Source organism: Gopherus flavomarginatus, chromosome 8 (genome assembly GCF_025201925.1).
Source record: "Gopherus flavomarginatus isolate rGopFla2 chromosome 8, rGopFla2.mat.asm, whole genome shotgun sequence".
Classification (NCBI taxonomy): Eukaryota; Metazoa; Chordata; order Testudines; family Testudinidae; genus Gopherus; species Gopherus flavomarginatus.
The window spans coordinates 22,455,517-22,479,709 of record NC_066624.1 but is presented as its reverse complement, the minus strand read 5'-3'; the positions used below and the strand labels follow the sequence as shown (position 1 = coordinate 22,479,709).

At 44.3% G+C, this 24,193-nt stretch overlaps 1 protein-coding gene across 1 annotated transcript in view; it reads left to right on the top strand.

Moving 5' to 3' along the window:
• The window catches only part of LOC127056585 (myotubularin-related protein 8), a 177,859-nt gene extending 154,407 nt beyond the window's left edge, over positions 1 to 23,452 (top strand). The window contains exon 4 of the mRNA XM_050964612.1: positions 20,432 to 23,452. The gene's annotated coding sequence lies outside the window, so the exon portion shown is untranslated. The remainder of the gene's footprint in view (positions 1 to 20,431) is intronic.
• Positions 23,453 to 24,193: the final 741 nt, after the last annotated feature.

Below are 24,193 nucleotides of genomic sequence, written 5' to 3'. Positions count from 1 at the left end.
GTTGGAGATTAAGCAATTTCTACATCATGTGTATGAGAGAGTCAAATTCTGCCTCACTTACACATAGGCAAACCCACAGAATCAGAGGGGCTCCTCGTGTGCACGTGCAATTTGACAAGAACTTCAGGAATCGCTGGGTTGAAAGATGTTAAATGCCGGATCCTTAGCAGTTGCCGGAGAATCGGAGAATGGCACCGTCATGCCATCCTGTTGAATCAAACTGGGTATTACAGCTTTGGGAGATGCTGAAATGAGCAACAAAGAACATTGTGAGCCCTAAAAGCTGCACTGAATATCGGTGATTGCTTATAATAAAGCACAAGGAGGGTCCCTGTATTCAAGTGTAGGTATCTGAACAGATCTGGTCCTTTGCACATGTGAACAGTGAGGTCCTAGATCCCCTGGGCAGCCAAAGCATAAGGGGGAGAATTTCAAAGGCATGAAGGGCAGCAAGGCGCCCAACTTGCACTTAAAATCAATGGGAGCAGGGCATCTAACTCCCACTTGGGCCTTTGACCCTGTGCCTGCCCCCTGCCCCCCGGTTGAGATCAGCAGCAATGGTTGAAGTTATTCTGTTTTAGCTCTGCAGAAGCATGGGGGAGACACAGCCTGCTGGGGAGGACACCAGAGGAAGGAGGCAGAAGAAATGGGGGTGGAGGTCTCTCAGGCAATTATTGTTGCTCTTCCCCCAAAGCATGTGAGACTGGCTCTGGTGGAAATCAAGACCACAGCCTCTGGCTAGGCCCTGGGATGACCACATTTCACAAATGATCTTATTTTGGCTTGCACCTCTATATCCCAACTGTGTGAATTTCAATGTACACCCCCCCACATCCCACTGGGGGACCCCAATCTTACCTCTCAATCTGTTTTCTGCTTATAATTCTATGTTTCTTCTGACCGTCTGAGACTTACAGACAGGTTCTTGTCGTGTTTCTTTCTGCGAGGCAACATTGCATTCTGTCACTGTCAACTGTGTTCACGAAGTGGGGCCCCTGGAGGGCTGGATTCCTCCTGTGTAACATCAAGTGAAAAATAAGCAACAGCAGCAAGTGAACAAAAGAAGTTCCTATTTTCCGTGATGGGGTTTCAGGTGTCTTCTCCAGGGCCGGCTCCAGGCCCCAGCGTGCCAAGCGCGTGCTTGGGGCGGCATGCTACGGGGGGCGCTCTGCCGGTTGCCGGGAGGGCAGCAGGCGGCTCCAGTGGACCTCCCGCAGGCGTGCCTGCGGATGCTCCACCAAAGCCGCAGGACCAGCGGACCCTCTGCAGCCACGCCCGCGGGAGGTCCACCGGAGCGACGGGACCGGCGAGCGGCAGAGCGCCCCCCGCGGCGTGCTGCCGTGCTTGGGGCGGTGAAATGGCTAGAACCGGCCCTGATCTTCTCTGGAAGCAGCTGGTACCAGTCACTGTTAGAAAGAGGATGCTGGACTACATGGGCCACTGCTCTGATCCAGTCTGGGTCTTCCAATGTTCTTGCAAATGACTTTAGTGATGAAGAGTGAGGAAAGGAGAACAGACAAGCTAAGGGCCAAATTCAGACCCGACCTAAGGAATTCCACTGACTTGTAATTCCACCTGCTTACATAAGGTTAGATTTTTGTCTCTATATAAAAAGCTAGAATTTTGTCTAAATGGAAAGTTTTCTATGAGTCACCAGCAGCTTTTTGTAAAAGTGTCGAACTGCTGGATTTCAAGAACCTTTCTACAGGCCACCACCTATAACTACCAACCAGCCTTCAGTTCACAACAAAGCTTAGATTCACACGGAGCAGTTAGAGTCATCATTATATTTGCAACACCATAAGACTATGCTTTTGCTGTGCGTCATTGTTCAGTGACAGTGCTTCAAGATGTGACAACACAATGTTGTGTGGCACACTGGTGCACAACAAGAGGGTGCAAACGCTGGTTGGCTGGGACACTGCATCATGATGTGTTGACTTGGTCATTGGGTACTTCTCAAATGTTGCTTGGACAGCGCACAGATAGCCAAATGCATTATGTGCCTCCGTGATATTCTGTCCTGAATTAAATCTGGCCCCTTATGAGGTAGGATGCCTGTGAGAGACAGGTGTCTGGTGACATCATCCAGCCATCATGTTTTAGATCTTCCAGGAGGGACTTTTCCATCCTGCTTTCACTGAGTCAAAGTCAAGATAATTCTACTTGGTCATGCATGACCAAGACACAGGTGCAGCAGCTTTACTGGGTGATGGCTCACTTTATGAAGCCAAGACCATTAATAATCATGAGAAAACAATACGTGTTACATTGATATGAAGAAGAAATGCCTTTCTGCCATGTCAAATCATTGTGTGTCATGTCCTCAGTTTAATGGTGGAGACCTTAAATAGCCCCTTGCTAGAATCCCACCACTCTGACTAATTTAGGACTTATTTCTCTTGTAAGTGTAGTCAAATCCCAGTCCATGTGGGATCATTCAGTGTAGTGCTGTATTACATTAGCAAGACAAAACTCTCTCATTATTAAAGAGAGACTCAATGGCTCTGTGCTTTCTCTGTTAGGGGAAACTCATGTAATAAATATGGGTTGTCTTTCTCGGAGAAACTGTGTCGACTAGAAACAGCCCTTGGAGAGAAATTTAATTGCCTGAAATGAGGCAAGTTGCATTTTCCTGCAAGACTTCTCTGTAGGCTGCTTTGGCTTTTGAGCAGTAACAAAGCTGATGGCAGCAATGAACTTCTACCTCTGATCTCAAGGGCCAGAGAATTCAAACGGTGGCCAGGGCATGCTTACTTAATTCAGACCTGCCATCTACATGCCAGAGTCCCTTCGGAAGGAAGAAAGGCAGGGGGCTACGTTATGGGCAGCATCTTTGGAATTAAGGAATGCCAAAGGCTGGAAAGTATCAAACATGATTGAAAAGTGATTAAGGCTGACTTTAAAAAACAGGACTCAGGCAAGCAAATCCTGTGAGATAAATAAAGGGATTTCATTGAGTGCGTCCCTTGGTGAGAAAGAAAACAACAGACGCTGTGTCTGTATTACACAGACCAGACTGAGTAGACACCATAGTTTGTGTGAATTATGATGTTTTTATCCTGCCAGTTGATCTGCAATGAACTTAGTCACACTGAAAGGTGCTGGATTGAGAGCACCGGAGACAGAAACCCTCCAGCTCCAGGATAGGGAGTGACAATATATGCATCCCAGATGCTGCCTGCGTGCCTCGGTGCTTGCTTGGTGGGACTGCCCCAAGAGAATGAGTCTAGTTGGGTTGCACTCATTGTAAGACAAGGCAGAATTTGGCCCATTGTCTTTGATCTAACATCTTCTTTTCTGAGCTATTTGAGGTCTTGAGCATGACTCTATGGGCTAGATTCTGTGCTTTGCAAAAGGCTTGTTTGGTTCGCTCTTGATTGCAAACCCAGGAGGCTCTCTGATAGGGTGCTTGCAGATCAGAACAGAATGGGTTAATGCTGACTTGAGCTGCTCCTGTTTGCAAAGTCGAGGTGGCTTCTGTTTTCAGTATTGTGGATTGCAGATTGTTGGGATAGAGAGCACTAAGGAAGCTGTCCCATGGAACTGTGGCTGATTCTCAGGACCTGAGGCAAGCGGGGCTGCATCTACACTGCAAAGGAGCAGGGCTTGGACCCTGGGTCCCGACTTAACTCAAGCTTGGACCCTCCAGACCTGCAGGGTCCTGGGACCCTGGGTCCAAGCTTTGGGTTAGCACAATTGCAGTGTAGACACAAGAGTGGTAAGGCTTGAGCCCGGACTGACGTTGCAGTGTAAACATACCATGAGTTTCATTTCTAGAGAGAAGCCCATGTCACCAAGTATGGTGCAGTTCAATGCAGCAAACAGGAGGGTTAGAATAATGGCCCCATGATGAGTGAAGAAACATTGTGGAGAAAATAGAGCAAATCGGGGCTGACAGTGATGGGGTTAGAGACTGAAGGATGCACTGGGGTGGGGCGAGGGCACTTCCCATTGCACTGCCCTTTTGACTGCTACACTGAGGGCATTAGGGAAGTCCAATGACCAGCTGGCCTAGTGGTCAGTCATGGCCTTATAGAGTATGTCTGCACTGTAGTTAGACACTAGCAGCTGGCCCATTCCAGCTATCTTGGGCCCACAGGGCTCGGGCTAAGGGGCTGTTTAACCTTTGGGCTTGGGCTGCAGCCTGAGTTCTCAGACCTGCCCCCCGCACTTCCCCAGGGTCCTACTGTCCAGGTTGCAGCCTGAGCCCGAATGTCTACATCACAATTAAGCATCCCCTTAGCCTGAACCCTGTGAGCTTGAGTCAGTTGGCATGGTCCAGCTGCAGGTTTTTAATTGCAGTGTAGGTGTACCCACAGTTTCTGCTAGCCTAGATGTTTCGGAGGAGGTTCCAGCTTCACTTAACCCTCATGTGCGATGTGCTTCAATTGCTCCCCAAGACGTTTTGTCATTATGGGGTGGGGTGAGACAAAGGTAGGATGACTGAGGCCTACCCACTCCACTGGGTCCTAGGAGTTTATCAAAGCATTTGGCCCAATTATTGAGCTACACCAAATTGTTTTCCCCAGGTCACTTCCTACCCGCCTGGAGCTCCTCAGTTTGGGGGCATGGTTGCTGGCTTAGCAGGCTCTCCTCCATCTCTTAGTGTCAGGTTCAAGCAATCTCTTTTAGGGCTTTCTTCTCCCAAAGAGGGGAGATTCAAGTCCCTGCTGTGAGAGCAGCCTTCCCAAGGTGGTGCAGCGCTGAGCATCACCCTGGCTTCTTGGTGCCACACACAGCCCACACCCCACCCACTTTTCCTGAGCGACAGTGTCTTCTCAAACTGTTCCTCCACGGGGAACATGCCCTGCACCTGTGGAGGGGCGGGGCCTCTCTAGCCCAGTATTGCTTGACTCCCAGCCCTGGTTCAGCTTGGGGCCTGTAGAGCCCATTCCAGGCAGGATGCTAAATATCTAACTTATAAATAAACCAACCCTTTTATAAAACTGTACAATGGAACGAGCACTGCTAGCTTCTCCCATTGATGTGCCTGTCAAATTTACTCCATTATTTTCCCCAAGCTAGGGAAATACACAATAAAGGTTCCAGAATATTACTTAGTATTCAGATTATAGGCTTGACTCACGGCACTACTACTGTAGTTTCATACCAGTATAACTCCATTGACGAAACGATTAATGCAATAGGGAGCCAGGCCCATGGGCTACATGCCTCATTCAGCCAGATCTGTGAAACATGTTCTGGAAACAATCACGGTTGTGTTGATTTAGTGTGCTGAGAAACTGCTGTTCCATGCGTATGTACTATTATGCAGACAGGGACAGATCCCCATTTTAATCTTCTTGATTATATTATATCCTGTATATTAGAGAGCTGGGATCTTCATAGATTCACAGAAATTAGAGACCGTTAGGCTGTATCTCCATCCCTCTATTGTCCATGGCTCTGTTCACTATAATTGTGAATGATGCGAGAGGCAGGGTTTCATTACTTCTCTTCAGAGGTTATTTCACAATCTAACAGATCTCACTCCAAGAAATCTTTCCCTTTATATATAGCCTCAATTTTCTTGTGCTCTTTTCCAGCCCATTTCTCATTATTATATCCCATCAAACACAATGTGGTCTTTTGTAATAACTCTGAGCTCTGTAGCCCTTCACAGACATCGTTCCACCTCCCTCCTGGGTGTTACACCCTTTCTTGCTGGAATGAATCCTGCTTGTGCATTCATGTGAGAATCTCATGTGATCTTAGAGTTAGGGACGCAGAATACTTTCAGGTATGAGGAAAACTTTCCCAAGAAATAACAGGCTCTCACATGCCAACGCTTGTAACCACCTCCAACATGTCTAAGAAAAATGCCTTTTCTGCTCTAGAGCTTTCTTGTTCATCTGGAACATATGAGGTTTCATTAACTTTAACCAGGAATTTTCTGTTTGAATGGCTTCCCCTCCACCCAGGCCTCCTATTCAGAAGCAGCAACTTTTTTCACCCTTTGCAAGCTTAGGAAAGAGAAATGGTTAACTTTGGCGTGATCTTTTTATTTTTTTCCTCCCTGCCCATGTCATAGAGAGATTTCTGTTGAAGAACTTCGAGTTTTTCTCTTTCTTGATATTTCATTTAAAGGGATACTGTCAAGTAGTTTTAGCTCAAGTTGAAGAGGAGGAAAGGGGATTTGACAGAAAATACTATAAATCCAAATGCTCACAGGGTATTAAAAATAATCATTTGAAAAGATGTTATTGGAAGACTCAAATGTTAGCTTGCAGTATTGCAAATCCTAGCACAACAGCACTGTGCAAGGGCAGGAGAATCAGGAGATGAAATTAACCACACACAGGTGAAACTGACAAATCTGGTTTCATTGTGGGAGAGGGCTACAGAGCAAAAAGTGAACAAAAGCAGGTGTTCTGAAAAGGATAGTGGACTTTTGAGCTCATTCCCTTTTAATAATCTAACACATGATTAATAACACAGGCAAGGGTTTCTTCAAAATATATTCTTGTTATTGTAACATTGTCCTGTGCCATACTGTAGGTCATTTATGAATTAGCTTTTGCATAGTAATCACATTCTTTAGTGAAATATACATTGGATTAGCATGAAAGAGATTACATAGATCAACTTCTATATCATAGATCAAAAATCTGAAAGTGTTTGTGTCATCCAATAAAATGTACCTGTACACACATGCTCACTCACTGTCTTTACCTGGGCCTGATTCTCCTCACAGTATATTTTTTACATTGATGATACAATTCCATTGGCTTCATTGGGGTTGCTTCTAATTTGCGATGTTATGATAAGATGAGAATGTGTCCATCTTCTAGAGGCTGATATTCCTTATTGAATATAGTAATCTGCTCCCAGGACAAAAGTTCACTTGGTTCTGAGCAGGAATTAAGTCCAATATTTGATTTTTTTATAAATATGAACCAGTGGAAAAGAATCCCTGGAATGTTTCTGAGGATTATGTAGTACAATGGTATTATTCACTGCAATGGAGACAGCTGAAAACTGTTTTATGGAACTTTTGGTATTTAGAAGCTCATCGGGATGCTTGGTCCTCATGTTTGCATTTCAATACCCAGCATGCCCTTCCAGTTCCCCACTATCTCAGAGCAGCACTGGTGCCTGAACAGGGGCAGCAGGATGCTGTTGTATTTGTGCAGTGAGCTCCATTCTGTGGTGTGCTTAGCCAGAGGGGGCTGTGGAGGGCTCTCTCCATGAGCGCTTTGAGCCAGGGATTCTTTAGTAACATCCCAGTGTAAAATCCAACGTTGCAGCTGGCAGTGGAGGGTTTTCAGATTGCAGGCGTAATGTTGTTGTGTAGCGTTTTATAGCTGCCAACTGGGGTAAAAAAAGAAAATCAATTACATATTGATTGGGATGAAAACTGACTAGGCTTGCAACCTAATGACCTAATGTCAGTCTGACGACCATGGAGTGAGAGGTAAATGAAGAAACAGAGTCAGTAAGGAAAGATTTGTGAGAGAGGAATAAAGTATCTGGTCCAAATTCAATCCCTTGTGTAAACTCCATTGACTATAATGATCAGGGATGGACTGAGCCCATGGAATTTTTTTAAAAAAATTTGAAGTATTGATGCCCCCTTTAAAGGCAGCACCTCTTCTTCATTTCCTTCTCACTGTAATGTTCATCATGGAGGGAGTACTTCTAATCACTGCATGGCTAGGACATGAGCTTCCTGCTTGTGAAACCCTCTGAAGAGTTTCGACAAGGTGACTCCAACCAAAGCTCTGCATCCCAGAGGAAAGGGGGATACTTTCAGTAAAGGAGACAAAGAACATCCCCGCAGCTTTCCAGGGTCTGGAAGAGCTGTTCCCTTTCCTGGCCTTGTCTTGAGATGTGCCAGCTGATGGTTACTATGACATTGGGTAGTAAGAGCAAAACTGACCATTAGCAGACTTTCTTGGGCTAAACTACTGAGATAGGAATTATAGGACCTGGGATAAAGTGATCAGACATTGAACCCCGTGTAAAGTCTTTGCCTTAGCTGGATTTTGTGAGGCTAAATCAGTGCAGAATTTGGCTAATTGAGAATTGTGGGCCAGCTTCTAGTTTTGCTGTAGTCAATGGCCAAACTTCTTCTTCCACTCAAGGGAGCTGGCCTGCTCAGACAGAGTGACCTTGAAGGAATCCAAGCTGCTTTTGCAGCTGATCTGTGGGCCATGCTGCGGGCTGGTCTAGTACTGTACCAAGCACATCACTCTGTGATGCTGCAACTGTACTTTTCACAGAGACGTCTTCTGGTCCCCAAACCACGGGACAGATATTCTGAGGCATGAACGAGCCTTGCCAGTCATGCAGATGGCTTCCAAGATAAGATGCTCCTATGAATTTTTCATGACACAGAGTATTTGATGAGCTGGTACAGATACACAGAAGCCCAGAGCAGCCGTATATGAGTAGCCTGACTTTATCTCTTGCTAGCAGAAAGAAAGGGAAATCATCTGTTAGGACTATTGCCCTCCATATCACCTATTAGGGGAATGCTAAAGCAACTGTGTCCAAAACCAGACTGACAAATATGCTTTTCCCAATTCACTGCATATGAAATACCACATTTTAGCCGACGATCATGTACTGTGCAACATCTAGATTGTGTTGCAAGTTCCCTGCATTCTCCAGCACTTTGGTGTGATAGGCTGGCAGCGGACTAATTTAAATTAAAAAGCAGAGGGTGCATGATTGAGATTGCCTGGGAAAAGCTGGAGGATTTGTCAGCTGAGAAGGGGATGACTGGGAAGTTGCTGGAGATAGTTTTGAACTGTAGGAAATGCACGCTAGCTGGATATTTCTGCTAAAGAGTCCGGCAGTGAAACAGTTAATAATATTGACATTGAAATGGTCCTTGTTTGGCTTCCAAGTTAACATGTGTGGAGGTGAAAGGAGCAGTTCACTCCTGTTAGAGCTATTGTTTCAGGCTTTGAGTAGACAAAGGTGACTTCACTGCACCAGTTTAAGCACAGTTCACATTTTATGGCTAGAAATAGTATGTTCACTTATGCACTTACTCATTTGATTTGTCGTTTCCAGCATATCAGAGCATCCCTGTTCCTATATATTCCCCATCACAATCTTGTGCTCTTGGAGAAAAAAGCATACAGCTTTTCCTTTTTTGAATGTAATTTTCTGGAATTACAATAGACCTTTTGGACACATAGTCCCACTTTGGAATTGATAAAAGGAGCCTGGCTTTCTCGTTCTCATACAGATATAGCCTCTGGCTGGGGCACTGTGCCTTCATAAACTCCTCGGCATTGTTGGAATGCATGCCGTGTAATTTCTCTCCGGGAGAATGAGGAGCACGGTATCTATGACCTCTTTAAAAGTAAGGTCAAGATGAAGACCCATCATTTCGCAATCTCTACTATTGCTGGGGAAAGTGCAACATTGAATTTGCCAGCACAAAGTAAGAAAACTAGGTGTCTCTTGGGCCAGGTTCTCAGTGGAGTGTGCTTTGAATCTCAGATGGCTGCTTTGTGAAGTCTCACAGGTAGATTCTGGCCATTGAGCCAGTGTATTTGGTTCCAGGAGGATCACACCAATATAGGGGACTCCCCTGGTGGTGTAAAGCTGGCATAGAGGTTCCACATCCAACCCCCCTTCCCTGTTGCCAGTGTTGCAGCTGTAGCTAGAGGAAAGGGAACAAGACCAGGCCCCCACTTTGCTGCTAAGATCTATGCAGCTACAATTCTAGCCATGGGCAGCGGGTCACTTAGACTGGGGAAGGCTGTGCCTTCCCAAACAACCAGGTAGGGCCCCACCCACTGCTTACGACTGCTCCCTGTGCGAAGCTCCAGTGTGCAGTGCTCCGGCTGGGGCTGGAGACACTGGGGCAGTGCGCCATCCGCCTTTCTGGCACTCTGGGGCTGTGGGGGGGGAGGCTGGGGCGGCGTGCTGCAAACCCTCCCGGTGTTCTTTTGGGGCTGTGGGGCTAGCCTGGGGTGGGACTGGGCTGGTGGCCGCGGTGAGGGAAGCTCTGAGCTCTGGCGACGGGGGGGTGGGGTGGAAGAGGTGGGGCTGGGGTCTAGCCTCCCCCCCAGATGGTGGTTCATGCACTGTCCATGTTTCTAGCCCTTTGGGGCTATCATAGATTCATAGATTTTAAAGGAACCATTATGATTATAATCTAGGCTGATAATCTTCTGCACAACACAGGCCATGGAATCTCACTCTAATTTCTGCATCAAACCCATAACTTCTGGTTGAGCTAGAGCAGCTTTTTAGAAGACGATCCCATCCTGATTTAAAGCATCCAAATGATGGAGATCCCACCACAATGCTAAGTAAGTTGTTCCAATGGTTAAGTACCCTCACTGTACAAATGTCTGCCTTTTTTCTAGTCTAGCTTCAGATTCCAACTAGGGGATGTTTTTTTCTGTTGGATTAAAAAGCCATTTGTCAAAAATCTCTTGCCCATGTAGGTGCGTGTAGTCTCTTGGATAACGCAAATAGATTGAGCTTCTTAAATCTCTCATTTTCAGGCATGTATTCCAGACCTCAATTTATTGTTCCAATTCTTTTCTGATCCGTTTTCAGTTGTTCAATATCCTGTTGGAAATGTGGACCCCAGAACTGGAGGCGGTCTTGTCTACGCTGCAGACCTATATCCGGTAACTATGTCGCACCGCAGTGTGAACAACCCACACCCTTGAGTGACATAGTTATATTGACCCCGGTATAGACAGCGCTCTGTCAATGGGAGAGCTTCTCCCATACGTATAGCCACCACCTGCTGGGGAGGTGGATTAACTATGCTGATGGGAGAGCTCTCTCCTGTTGGTGTAGGAGCCGTGCACTACAGCTGCAGCATTGTGAGTGTGGACCTGCCCCCAGTAATGCTCTCACTAGTGCCGTATTCAGTGGTAATACTGCCTCCTCACTCCTAAAGTTCTCGGGCTGCTCTCATCTCTCCCTGCCCTGCACGCAGTAGCTACTCGATGGGGTGAGTGGGTTGTAAAGCTCAGCTTTACTCCACCATTAAGTCCCCCGCCCTTGCTCCCTGTGCAGAGCTGACCCCCTATCCCCATCCTTTTTCTCAAGAGAAAGCTCTGGTGAGGATTGAAAGCACTTGTCTGTTGCTGGTGCTGGAGTTCAGTCAGGCACTTGAGTTCGACACTTATTGTTCATGACTCCACTTAGGTGCCCAAAGCAAAGACAAAACAAGCCCAGCTCAGAAGGAGGGGCGGGGGGGGGCAGCACCAGTGGCTTGGAAAGGCTGCTGTGAAGATGCGCAGATCAGTGAACAACAGAACAAATAGGCAGATAAAATAGGGCATTATAAGGTTCCTTATGCACTGTTGGGTACGGTACACACAAAGGCTTTTCAATCAAATAAAAATAGACTCTATCCAGTAAGTGTGCGTATCTACGGTTATATAAATGTGTGTCTATATAAAATATATCGCATCTGCGTGTGTGTGCGTGTGTAAATAAGAACAAATGAAATATTTCTTTCTTTTCTAGCCTGAGGCGCTGCTGCCGGACTGGAATCCCCACGCCTCTCAGCTGAGCCTCATGTTAGTTGTGTATGGAGCTCTCTCCCAAACAACCTTAATGTCCTGCCCTTTTTACTGTCGTCAATTATTCTGCCTCCAAATGGTGATTCGTGAAATGGAGGCTTCAGAGAGTGTTATTCATACTGTGGAAATTGTGCATATGAGTCACAAAAGCATTGCATAATTTATAATTTGGCCCAATTACCAGTCTTACTTTTAGAGAATCCCTGGATTCATGATATTGCAGGCCAGGTCGGAGGTGCTTTAGCAGAGTTTTGGGTGGGGCAAAGGAGAGCTAGGTTGGCATTAACACAAGTGAAGCCTGAGGTTCATTGGCAGAGCCATATGGGGTGCTGCAGGTCAAGATCCATTGCAGTGCATTGGCTAGGTTGTGTGGGGACCCAGAACTGAAATAATGCCAGGGACTATATATAGAGGATAAGTTGCATTGGCTGAGCCCTGAGTTTGGATAGCCTGCACTAAGCCGGGCTGAAGCCAATATGAGTACTCCATCACTTGGAAGAGCACAACATTTATTCACACAGAATACAAGCATCATTCTGAGACGTGGGCAGTCTGTATAATTTTGTAATGGACTACTCTTCTCTTCTCCATTACTAAGGGAGGTAGTGGAATCCATGTCACTGGATATTTTTCAAGAACAGCATCTACAAACGCCTTCCAGGGATAGTCAAGATATACTTGGTCCTGGCTGAGTGCAGGGGGATGGCTTAGATGACCTCTACATTTCTGTGATTCTCAGATTAGCTGAGTTGCAGATGGGCGTGGTTTGAGAGAGAGGCTGGGGGAACAGGACTGAAAGAGAGTGTTCTTTCTGTGGGTGATGTTGCCTGGCACCAACTCTAGGGGAGACAGGCGCTGCTGTGTTAGGGCTCTGGCTGCACTGAGAGTCTGTTCAGTTTTTAGACACTGTGATTTTGTCTCATTCCTTCAGAAAGCTTTGATGTCACAATATGTTTCCTTAGGGGTCAAACATCACAATCTCTTTGGAAAACTCAGAATTAACATTTGACCAGCCGAAAAGTGTATCCAGAAATGTCTGCTCAAGAACGAGAAATTGCACCTTCAATAAGAGCCAGCATGTGACATATTGGCCAGCCTTGCTATCTCTTTTGTACTTACATCACCGGAAGACCAGGAGGGTGTCCGAAGAAGCTATTTCTTGATCCCTGTCTAGTGGATATATACAGGGAGATACCACAGCTGGCTTTCTGGTTCTCAGAACAGCCCTCAGTCATAGAGCTGGGGAGACTGAACAAACCAGTTTTCTGTGGTTCTGTAGCTCCTGTGCACACAAGCTCAGATCTGAACCCCTCATGTCAGTTAAGTGTCCCTAATAGCAATCTTGAGCCCTCTTCTGAACCATCTGGTACTGGCCAGTGTTGAAGATAGGATGTCACATTCCAGAGTTCAGGTCTGCTGTGGTAATTCCTCTGCTCTCTGTGTAATCTACTTTAGAACTTGAGTGGACATATGTCTTTGTGAGGATTCTGGGAGGAACCCCTTCAAGCAAGATTTTCTAGTCATTGAGTTCTACTTAAGTGAGGCAATAAGAAACACAATTTCAGGCTTAGCCAGCATGATGCATGTTGCATAAACCGAAGATGGGCTGAGGCATGGAATGAGTTTTGATAACTCCAGGACTTGAGGTAGATGGGTGGGATGTTTCCAAATGTTCAGTTGCGTGGAGTCAGAGATTTAGTTTGGGACCATCTCTCATTTAAAGCAGGTACCAATGAGATCCAAGAGCTGGAAGCTGAAGCTAAGACACTCACACTAGAAGTATGACACAGATTTGTAAGTCACGTTAATTAGCCATTGGAACAACTTAGCAAAGACATGGTGGACTTTCCATCACTTGCAGTCTTTAAATCAAAACTGGGTGTCTTTCTACAATCTATGCTGTAGCCCAGCCAGAAGTTATGGGCTTAAACAGTTGTCAGTAGGTGAAATTGTGACCTGAGTTATGCAGGGGGCAGATTGGATAGCCCTATAGTCCCTTTTGGCCTTAAGAATCTACTTTTTACAAGACTGTTCACGTACCAGGACAATTAATCCTTTTACTCGCGCTCTCTCCCCTGGGTCAAAGCACAAATGGTGTCCAGTCTGTTCAGAAGAAAGAGATCATTGGTGTCAGGACTTTTGGGGAGGATAAGGGGAGGTATCTGCTAGGATCCCCAAATTTTCCCCTTTACCTCTCTCTCCTGTAAGGCATCATGTTGGTTTGACTCGCTTCTTTGGCTGAGGAAGCTTAAACTTTGCTCCAGAGCCCATCAGCATCAATACTGTCCAAAAGGGACATGTTTCACTCTCCCAGAGAGCAGGTTGTACTGTCTGTAATGCTCCCAAGCTCTGGTATGGTGGTAGTACCAGGGATCCCCTACACTCTGCTGTTGCTGCTAGACCTTTGGGTTGTCCGTTCCCTGGGGGAGCTCTCATTCCGCATGTGATGCAGTCTGGAAAATTCTCCTTGGGGCCATTTCACATTACAGTGTTGGAAATTATAATGTTATGAGTGTGCGTGTTGGTACTGGTAGCCGGGCTGCTTAAACTAGGTCAATGGCTGAGCACACGCCGAAGGAGGTATGACAAAAGGGCGGGTGGGGCAAGTTTCTAATGCTAAAGGAAAAACCCAGAATCCTCTCTCCTCTCCAGCTGTTGCTCGCTCAGACTCGTCACCTGCTGATCTCCGTGCTAATTCAAACAGGAATGAGCACCATAGGCGCAGAGACGCTTCCTGGCATGTTGGAGATGCCTGGTGGTGGGTCTGACTTTGGGAAGAGAGGAGTAGTCCCGAGTGTTGTACCTTTGTTTCAGGGAGGTTGCCAAGAAACTATCCAAGCGGCTCAGCCTCTGGCAGATGACCTGCCTGAACTGGGAAAGGAGGAAAAGGAGAAGATGCAAAGAAGTGTCGGTAGTCAAATGGTGCCTCAATCCTTTTATTGCTGTCACATGTTGTCTTAGCAGCATTTCTCTCTTCCTTTAGGCCTGTGGCTTTTGGCTACCTCCCTGTACTCTCCCGTGAGTCTTATGCAATAGATCAAATCATATCGATCTCAGAGACACTGCCTGGGTGAGCACCAGTCAAACAACACCAAAAACCTCCCTACTTAAGATTTAAGGCATGCTAGGCATATCTTTGTTCCTCCTTATTTGCTGCTTGTTTAAAGTGCTGTTGTCAAGTTGAAAGAAATCATATACTTACAGAAATGCAAACGGCCTTGCCACAGAGCAGGGATGATTTCAAATGCATTTTCAAAAATCTAATTGACTCTTCTGTGTATTTCGTCTTTGCCTTTCCTCAGATTGGACAGTAAAATTAGATTCCTCTATTTCACTTCTGTTTATAGGCACTTTCCTGTCTGCTGCTGGTGCGCTAACATTGTGCTGTGTTTGGGTTGCAAATACAGCAGAGGAAGGTTTAATAAAAGTTTATAAAATAAATACGTGGATGGAAAAATTTCTAGTTTGATCTTGAAAATTTGGTTTCCAGTCTCTATTCCATGAATGAGCAGACACTCTGCAGCTATGTGCATTTCCCAGACCCTGACTCGATGGCATTTTATATAAATCATTCACATTTATTTCAGTGTCAATATTATCTGCCCAGGTTTTTTTTGTATTATGCAAGAAGCAAGCACCCCTATTGTTAGCTGAATGATTCCACTGGAGGAACAGCTAACCAATCAGGAGTCTCCTTGGGTTTTTGAGAGGTGCATAGAGTTAGGACATGGGGGACCTCTGGATGCTGAAAGGCTGCTGAATGCTGATCAAGAGCTAATGACTGATATACTCTCAGAAAAACATGAGAACCCAGAGCATGGGTTGCTCCAGTCACTGTGTTCAGCATGCTGTTAACAGCTAGATACACAGCAGTTCAGTGGGGTTAAGTTGCCCAAGCAAGGTAATGAAGTTACTACAAGGGAATGTTTCCTTGTTCTTCCACTCTGCACTTCCAGGGCCTGATTTTCTCTCCTACCTCTCGTCCCAGATACATGAAGCCAAGGGCTCTGGACGTGCATAGTGGGGGCAAGTGTCCTGTTGAAGCTGGAGGGGTGGAGGTGAAGAAGAGGGATTTTTAGTTCTGGGTGATGGAAACTGAGGAGAGAGAGAGAGTGTGTGTGTGTGTGTGTGTTTGAGAGAGAGAGAGAGAGAGAGAGGAGCATGGAGGTTTCCTTATTGCAGGTGGAGAAGGAGAACTTTTATTTGGGGGCTGAGGGAAGAGACAATACGGTTCCTTACTGTGTGTGAGAGCTCCTTAGTGGAGTTGACGGGGTGAGGCAAGTTCTTAGATAGGAGAGAATGAGGAAGGGGGTTCCTGGAGGCAGGGGGTTGGGGAAGGGAGGTGGAGTCCATAGTGTGGGTGTGGGGAAGATGGAGGGGAGGTTCTTTAATGGCCTGGAGAAGGGCTGGGTCCCTAGTGGGGTGAAGAACCTGTGCCAAAGCACAACGAAAGGCAGACTGCACAATATCTTTACCTTCCCTGGGGGGAAGGGCTGATGCTTTCCCTACAAGGTGTGTGTTCAATGCATTTATTGCTGAGAGATTTTTCCAGTTTAATTTCCTACTTGCAGGCTGTAAAACCACTCACACCCAAAGTGAATGAACGAGTGAGCGTGGGACAGGTTCTCACACTGGGACTGCAAAGAGCATTCTCCTGAGTCAGAGACCCAAGTGGCGACTGGGCAAGTTTTCCATGCTCCAGGGTGTTCTTTTAGCACATTGATTCCTGCAGTCATATTTTGGTTAAAATGACTTAGTCTCTCACTGTTTGTGCTTCATGGCACAAATTGATCAGCAGGTGGAATCAGGAATATAGGGCTCCCCTCCCCCCACACCTTACCCACTCACCATTGCCAATCTGGCAAGGTGCATAATGGGCGAGGTTTTGTCTCCTTCTGAAGCTTATGTATTAGCCACTACCAGTCAGAGGAAGGACATTGGCCTAGATGAACTAATGGTCCATTCTCCATACAGCAACCCCCACATATAATTTAACAGCTCTCTTTAAGCAGAGTGTGTGGGGAATGTATTCATTCAGTAGGCTTCTTTCTTCAACAGCTCTGCTCCCTTGGTAAAATGGTTCTTATGGAACATTTTAAGCCGATGGGTTGAGACATACATTTAAAATGGCATGTGATCTTGAGTGTAAGCAGATTGTCTGTGACTTTAATATTCACAAGCATGACAGGCTTGGTTTTGCGTCAGAGGAAACCTCCTTACGATGTTTCTCTGCTGTTGTGGAATGTACTTTACTCCAGATGGGATCAGAGAAGGATCTTCTTGTCTTTAGCCCTCAGCTGGGGGGGTGAGTGGAAGGGTTTGGCTTCATTTATTATCAAAGGGAGAGCTAAAATCTGTTTGAATGGTTAGAATCCCTCTCCCTGCCTGCACTCAGGGCTTCTGACCCCTCCCAGCTCTCTCCTTGATGTGAAACAAGGCCCTTTGGACTCAGAACCCTCTCTCTGAACTCCCCTGAGCACCCACAAAGGTCCTACCTTCATCCCCATCTCCTGCTTGACCTCACACTGTCCCCATAATTGTCTCAACCGCTACCTCCATCACCTCACACAAAGTAGTTGATTTCAGATCCATTCCGGGTCCACTCAGGACTCAATTCAGTGAAGTGTTTAAGCACGTGCTTAATTTCAAGCACACATGTAACCCTCTTGACTCTAATGTTTAAAATTAGGCACATGCTTAAGTGCCTTGCTGAATCAGGGACTCAATTCCTCCTCGTTGGCCCCAGCTGGCTACTTCATCCTATCAGTCCTTCTGACTGACCCTTAAGAAATCTCCTTTCCAGTGATGCCTCCCAGGGAAGGACTTTCAGGTTTGGTTCTCTTCTGTGCACTGGCCAGCTATAGTATTCAGATTTTATACACTAACTCCCTAAGTTCAGAGCTGTCCCAGAATACATTGCCCTTGCCATGACTCTGGGGAAAGCCCCAGAGCTTGTGTTACCTGAAGATGACAACTGGCCCAGAGTGGATTTTCAAGCATCTTAAAACAGCCTGGGGGACCGCAGTATGACAGGAGTTTATCTGGCTCTAGGGAGGAGGGAGGAAGGTAGTTTCAGGTTCATTCTGAGATTTGGGCATTGCAGTTGCAGGATGGTTTTCCCATCCCTATTGGGAAAAAGATAAATACGAGGCACACATGTGTAAGGCACAGTGCTGGATTAAGGTATAAGATTACTAAACTACATCTTAGGGCCTCACAATATGAGGGGTCTCTAAAAAAGAAAAAAATGACTCTATTTCAAATTTTATCAAAATCGGTTGATAAATAAAGGAGATGTGGGAAAAAGAAGATTCTCTCTAAATATAGACATTTGTTCAAATATGGCAAAAATATACGGCATCTGGCTACACAAATATCCTTACCCTACCCTTCACTAATTGTTCATTATTGACAGGTGGGAGGCCAGGGCTGAGGAAAAAATGATACTTGCACTTGTAAAATTAGTAGTTCTATGAGTAAGTCTGCTATCAGTCTCCTAAGGCAGAGTTTTGTTGGCCAGTTGCTACTGATAAAATTCTGACTATGCCTTCATAACTTTTTAAAATAAATAAATAAATAATCTCACTGCTGATAAAATCAGGAAAAATGTGAGGTCGGAGATGGCAGTGTCATGAAGCAATCCTGCCAAGCTCATACTGATATGTTAGCGTGTTCTTTCTTTTGATCTGTACATACGTACAATTGTGTGTTTTAGTGCCCACATTGCTTTCTGCTTCATGCTCTGTCCATGCTTCACATGATCGAGTTTGCAGGTGATCGTCTTATGGACTTGGATCGAGTGGATTTTGAGGAGGATAAATTTGTGTTAGCTTCCCTCCATCAGTTTCGGGAACCTTCACAATAAATATTAGAGAGTGCTGATGAAAGGATAAATAGAGGGTTTTGAGAGAGGTAAAGGAAGATATATATATATCAAAATATTCTGAGTACTTGGTGAGCAAATTATTTCAAATTATGTGCATATATGATTTATAAGCTATTAAAGCCTATAATATTCATTATATTTGCTTGAATATAAGCTAGTTTTTCTCACTTTCTCAATGCCCGTCTAGAGATTACCAGTCTTTTTTCTGGTAAATTCTTTCATTCTCTTTTGCACATATAACTTTTTGTCACTCTGTGTGTTTATTTGAGATTAATTAGTGGTGCTCAGAGAGAGAGAGGCTAGAGCAGCAAACACGAAGAGAGATGTTTGCCTAGAAAAAAGACTGGGATTTTCTGCTCGGTGGGTTTGTCGCATGAAGATAATAGGTAGTATGCTATGTAAAAATTCTTATATAGACTTATAAATCACATATCATATGCATAATACATTGTATTTTTATAGTATGGCAAAAGAAAAATCCCAATAATTCATTGTTTCATAGCGAAAATTAAATCAGAATAAACATTTGTAAATATATTTTATATATAGTCCAGATAAACTTTATATTTCCCTAACAAAATTAATCAAACATTTTTTCTTTTATTCATATGAAAAGAAGGATAATTTTCCTTACCTCTCATGGTGTAAAAATATTATGTATCTTCTCTTCTTTTCCTGTGAGAACATAGACAAAATAGCACTAACTTTCACAGAAATGTCCTTGTAAAATAACAGGTTTTCGGCACACATATACATATAAATATTATTTGTTGATGTATAGATATTCAAATCTCAATATTTATAATATTAAAGTTTTTACTGGTTTCAATAAAAACTTTCTGCCAGTAATTTTAGTACCAATACTAGATAATTCAGTATAACCTTCTATAAAAACAAAATAAATCATTGTATTGGAAAAATATAACCCTCATACAATTTTCTGACGATTTGCTTATTAGCTGGGTGTAATTCATATCAATATAACTAATAATTGAGCTTTAAACTTGTGAGTTATCCGCATCCTATATCCTCTATTGCCTCTTGTATCCTCTAAGAGTCTCATTCCTTACACAGACAAGGAATTCAACAATTTAGATGCCCCAACAGAGAAGAAACATTTCCTGAGAACTCTTCTATTAAATTGTATTTTTACTGTAATTTTTTTGATTTTGTATTTTTATAGTGTATTGTTTACTTCTACTTTACTTACATACACAATTAGTTCAAAGAATTTGTCTAAAATTTCTTTGTCATGATGTTATCATTACAGAGAGGGCTGCTGAAAATGAAGATTATTATACTATTTTTACAACTTTGCCTTTGTATATATGCAAATATAAAGGTTTGTGTTTATATATTCAATGTCCTTTCTGTGAAAATAATACATTCATTTTTTTATGGTATGAGGCCTCTTACACTTGACATAGCTTAGGGCCTCAGAATGTCATAATCCGGCCCTGAAAAGGCACCTCAATCCACCCTGCCCACGGCAATGTTTTTAGGGATGAGGTGAATAAACTATGTATAGCTAGCAAGTGGGCAGTTTAACAGGCTGTAAGAGAGGCAGCATGGTCCAGTGGAGAGTGCACTGGACTGGGCGTCAGGAGCGCTGGGTTCTAGTTTGAGAGCTGCCTCACACAGTGTGACCTGGGGCAGGTTCACAGCTTTTCAAGGCCCCAAGGGGCCATTATGTTCAATTCAGGACCAAAATTTTCAAAATCATTGATTTTGGGGTGTCTCAGTTTATTGGGTGTAAAACTTGAGGCCTCTCAGGCTTGCCGTTAGCTGGAATAATGGGTGCCCAGCACCTCTGAAAATAAGGCTCTGGGCATCTCTGGCTGGGCACCCAAAAACCTGGGGACCCAAATTAGTGGCTATTTCTGAAAATTCAGGTCTAAGCCTTCCTGTGGCTCATTATTGTTTGACTTTAAAACAGGGCTAATAAATCTGAGCAACCTTTGAGAAGCACTTTGAGATGAAGCCATGAAAAGTGTTATATACGTGTTAAGTCCTCTTCTTTGTTTCCCTGCAGGTGTGTTTCTTACCGAGGCAGGATCCATTCCTGCTTATGCCTATGTGTTCTGAAGCTGCCCACTCTGTGAGTCGTAGATGGACCTAAGTCTGCTTTTTTTAAGAGAGGAAGAGTGTGACATGCCAGGATGCAGGCGGGGGCAGGGAACACAGAGAGGCTTATGCAGTTGAAACAGAGGAAACTGCTTTCTTAGTGATTCCCTGCAAGCGACACGGATATTCAAGACCACTGCCAGGTGCAGTGAGTACCGCAGGATTAATACTTGCAATGCATTTATAGCGGTGACAAATCTGCAACATGCAGAAAGTCTTGTGGAGGTTAATCAGCACTGGTGACATGCGCTGTGGTCAACTTCTGCCTTAAGAGTTTGGTCCATTTCCCCCTTCCCCCAAGTTTCTCCATTCTCAGTCAATCTGACTTCCTTTAGTTTGGCATGGGTTATGCAGACCCTCTCCTTGGGAGGCAGAGGCCTGCTATTATGATGCTTTTGATGTTGTTACTTGTTCCAAGAACCTTGGGCTACATTTTTCTCACCATAAAACTATATTCAGGAGTAACCAAAGCCAAGGGCAAGAACAGAAGGCACCTGTGAGCAAACAGAAAATTCACTTGGCCTGTTGCACGAGGGGCAAAAAAATACGCACAAGCAGAAATGGCCATTCATTGCTGCAGTAACAAGGGTGTTAATTATTGTGATTCAGTGAGTTACTCCACAACAGGGTGCTTCTCCACCACATCCCCCCACCACCTCCATCTCTTCATAAACCTATGGACTCTGGGGAATTGACTGTTCAGCTGGAGCCTGAATGAAAACAAGAGATACCGCTGTCCCAGCTAACTCCGTGGTGGTGGTGGTATTCACTTTGCCTGCAGCAGAAGGGCAGCTAGCGTAGATGATCAACAGCAAAACGTTGTGTGGCAATAAATCCCAAGTGCATGTTTTAATCAAAATCGATGTGTATGGCTCCTAGGCAACAGGTGATTTCCTGCATGAACAGGACCCTGATTCAGCAAGAGAGTGGATGTGCCTGACATTAAACATGTGAGTAGTCTCTTATTCCTTCACCCATGTACTTAGTCAGGCATGTGCCTAAATACCTGGCTGAATTGGGGTCCTGGCGTGGTTTGAGCTGAGACCACAAGCTGGGACCACATGAGTTTGACTCCTGTCTCTGACGTCTTTGATTCTGTTATGCCTCATAGTCCTGGTGTGACTGGATTTCTGATCACAGCTGGGCCCAGGAGGTGAAAAAGGAGCACAAAACAGAACAACAATGGGGGTGGGGGGGAACGTTAACCAAAAATTTTTCCAAACCCCTCCAAAGGTTCACCGTTTGGGTTTGCATTCCAGGTGTAGGTTTGTTTGATGTTTTTCCATACAAAAAGGCAACCACATATTTTCAGCCTGATTGAAGTTGACTTTGGATTAAAGAAATGATAAAATAATAGAAATATAGGGTTAGCAGGGATCTTAAGAGGCCACCTAGTCCAGTCTCCTGCACGAAGACAGGGTCAAGTAAACCTAAATCATCCCTGACAGGTGTTTGCCTAACTTGTTCTTAAAAACCTCCTATGATGGTGATTCTACAACATCCCTTAGTAACTTAGTCCAATGCCTAACTATTCTTATAGTAGATATTTTTTCCTAATATCTGCCCTAAATCTGCCTTGCAGCAGGTTAAGCCCATTACTTCTTGTCCTACCTTCAGTGGACATGGAAAACAATCGATCATCGTCCTCTTTATAGCAGCTCTTAAGAAATTTGAAGACTGTTACCGGGTCCCCACTCATTCTTCTTTTCTCAAGACTAAACATGCCCAGTTTTTTTAACCTTTCCCCATAACTCAGGTTTTCTAAGTCCTTTATCATTTAGGTTGCTGTCTTATGGACTCTCTAAAATTTCTTCCTTGAAGGGTTGGCACCTAGAATTGGATACAATACTCCAGCTGAGGCTGAGTGGAATGGGATGATTACTTCCTGTGTCATACAACTTACATACAACTTTCCTGTTAGTACACTCCAGAATGTACTAACTGCATGACATTGTTGATTCATGTTCAACTTGTGATCCATTGTAACCCCCAGATCCTTTTCAGCAGCACTATCATCGAGCCAGATATCCCCCATTGTGTAGTTGTGCATTTGATTTTCCTTCCTAAGTGAAGTACTTTGCTCTTGTCTGTATTGAGTTTCATCTTGTTGATTTCAGACCAATTCTCTAATTTTTCAAGGTTGTTTTGAGTTGTAATCCTGTCCTCCAAAGTGCTAGCAACTTCTCCCAGCTTGCTGTCATCTGCAAATCTTATAAGCACACTCTTCACTCCATTATCCAAATCATTAATGGAAATATGGAATAGTACCAGACCCTGGACAAACCCCTGCTGAGCCACACTTGATATGTCCTTGCAGTTTGACAGCAAACCATTGAGAATTACTCTTAGAATACAGTATTTCAAGCAGTTGGGTACCCCACCTTATAGACATTTCATCTAGACCATATTTCCCTAGTTTGTTTATGAGACTGTCATGTAGGACTGTGTCACAAGCCTCACTAAAATCAAGGTAAATCGCATCTATTGAGTCCTGCCCATATCCATTACGCCAATATCCTGTAAAAGAAGGAAATTAAATTCATTTGGCATGATTTGTTATTGACCAATCCACGTTGGGGCTATTACTTATCACCCTATTATCCTCTAGGTGTTTACAAACTGATTGTTCAATAATTTGTTTCAGTATCCTTCCAGGTACCAATGTTAGTCTTTAATTCCCCCGGTCTTTGTTTCCCTTTTAAGATAGATGCTATGTTTGCATTTCTCCAGTCATCTGGCACCTTGCCCATCCACCAGGAGTTCCTGCAGGTAATCTTTAATGGTTCCTAGATTGCTAGTTTCTTAAATAGAATATGATGAATTCCATCAGGCCCTGCCAATATGAATATATCCACCTTATCTAATTATTCTTTAACCTGTTCTTTCCCTATTCTGGCTTGTGTTTCTTCCCCCTTGTTGTTAATAGTAATTGTTGTAAGTGTCTAGTCACAATCAACCTCTTTTGTGAAGATTGAAACAAAATAGCCATTAAACACCTCAGTCTTCTTGTTGTCATTCATTATTAGCTTTCCTTCCCCACCAAGAAGTTGACCTACACTTGCCTACATCATTCTCTTGCTCCTAATATATTTATAGATCCTCTTCTTATTGCCTCTTATGTCCCTTGAATGGATGAAAGCAGTATCTTTCAAGGGGAGCACATGTGTATGTCTCCTTTGCACAGGCTACAGCTACTCTGAGAAGAAAATGGATACTGTCTGCCATACAGAGATACATTTTTGAAATGAGTAGATATATAGAATCCAGAAGACAAACTTGATATTCCATAGATATATGCATTACAGTTTGTGGGTGTGTAGTAGGGAAAGGAGGGGGGGAGGGGAGAAGGCTGAAGGTGAATGATTAAACTATTTATTATGATTTGTGTTGTGGTAGCACTTAGAAGCCCCAGCAATGGATTAAGACTCTACTATGCTAGGTGCTGTGCAAACAAAGAACAAAAAGACAGTCCAGTGTAATATTTAAATTACATGCACAACTCTAATAGAAAGTCAATGGGGGTTGAGGGCCTAACTCATTTGAAAATATTTGTACCAAAAGTAATAAAAATGATGGACGAGGTCAATGAAACAGAAAAAAGGAACATGTAAATGCAATGCATGCTGGAGACCACTAGGGGAAGCGTAAGGAAGGAGTCAGGAGTAGAGGA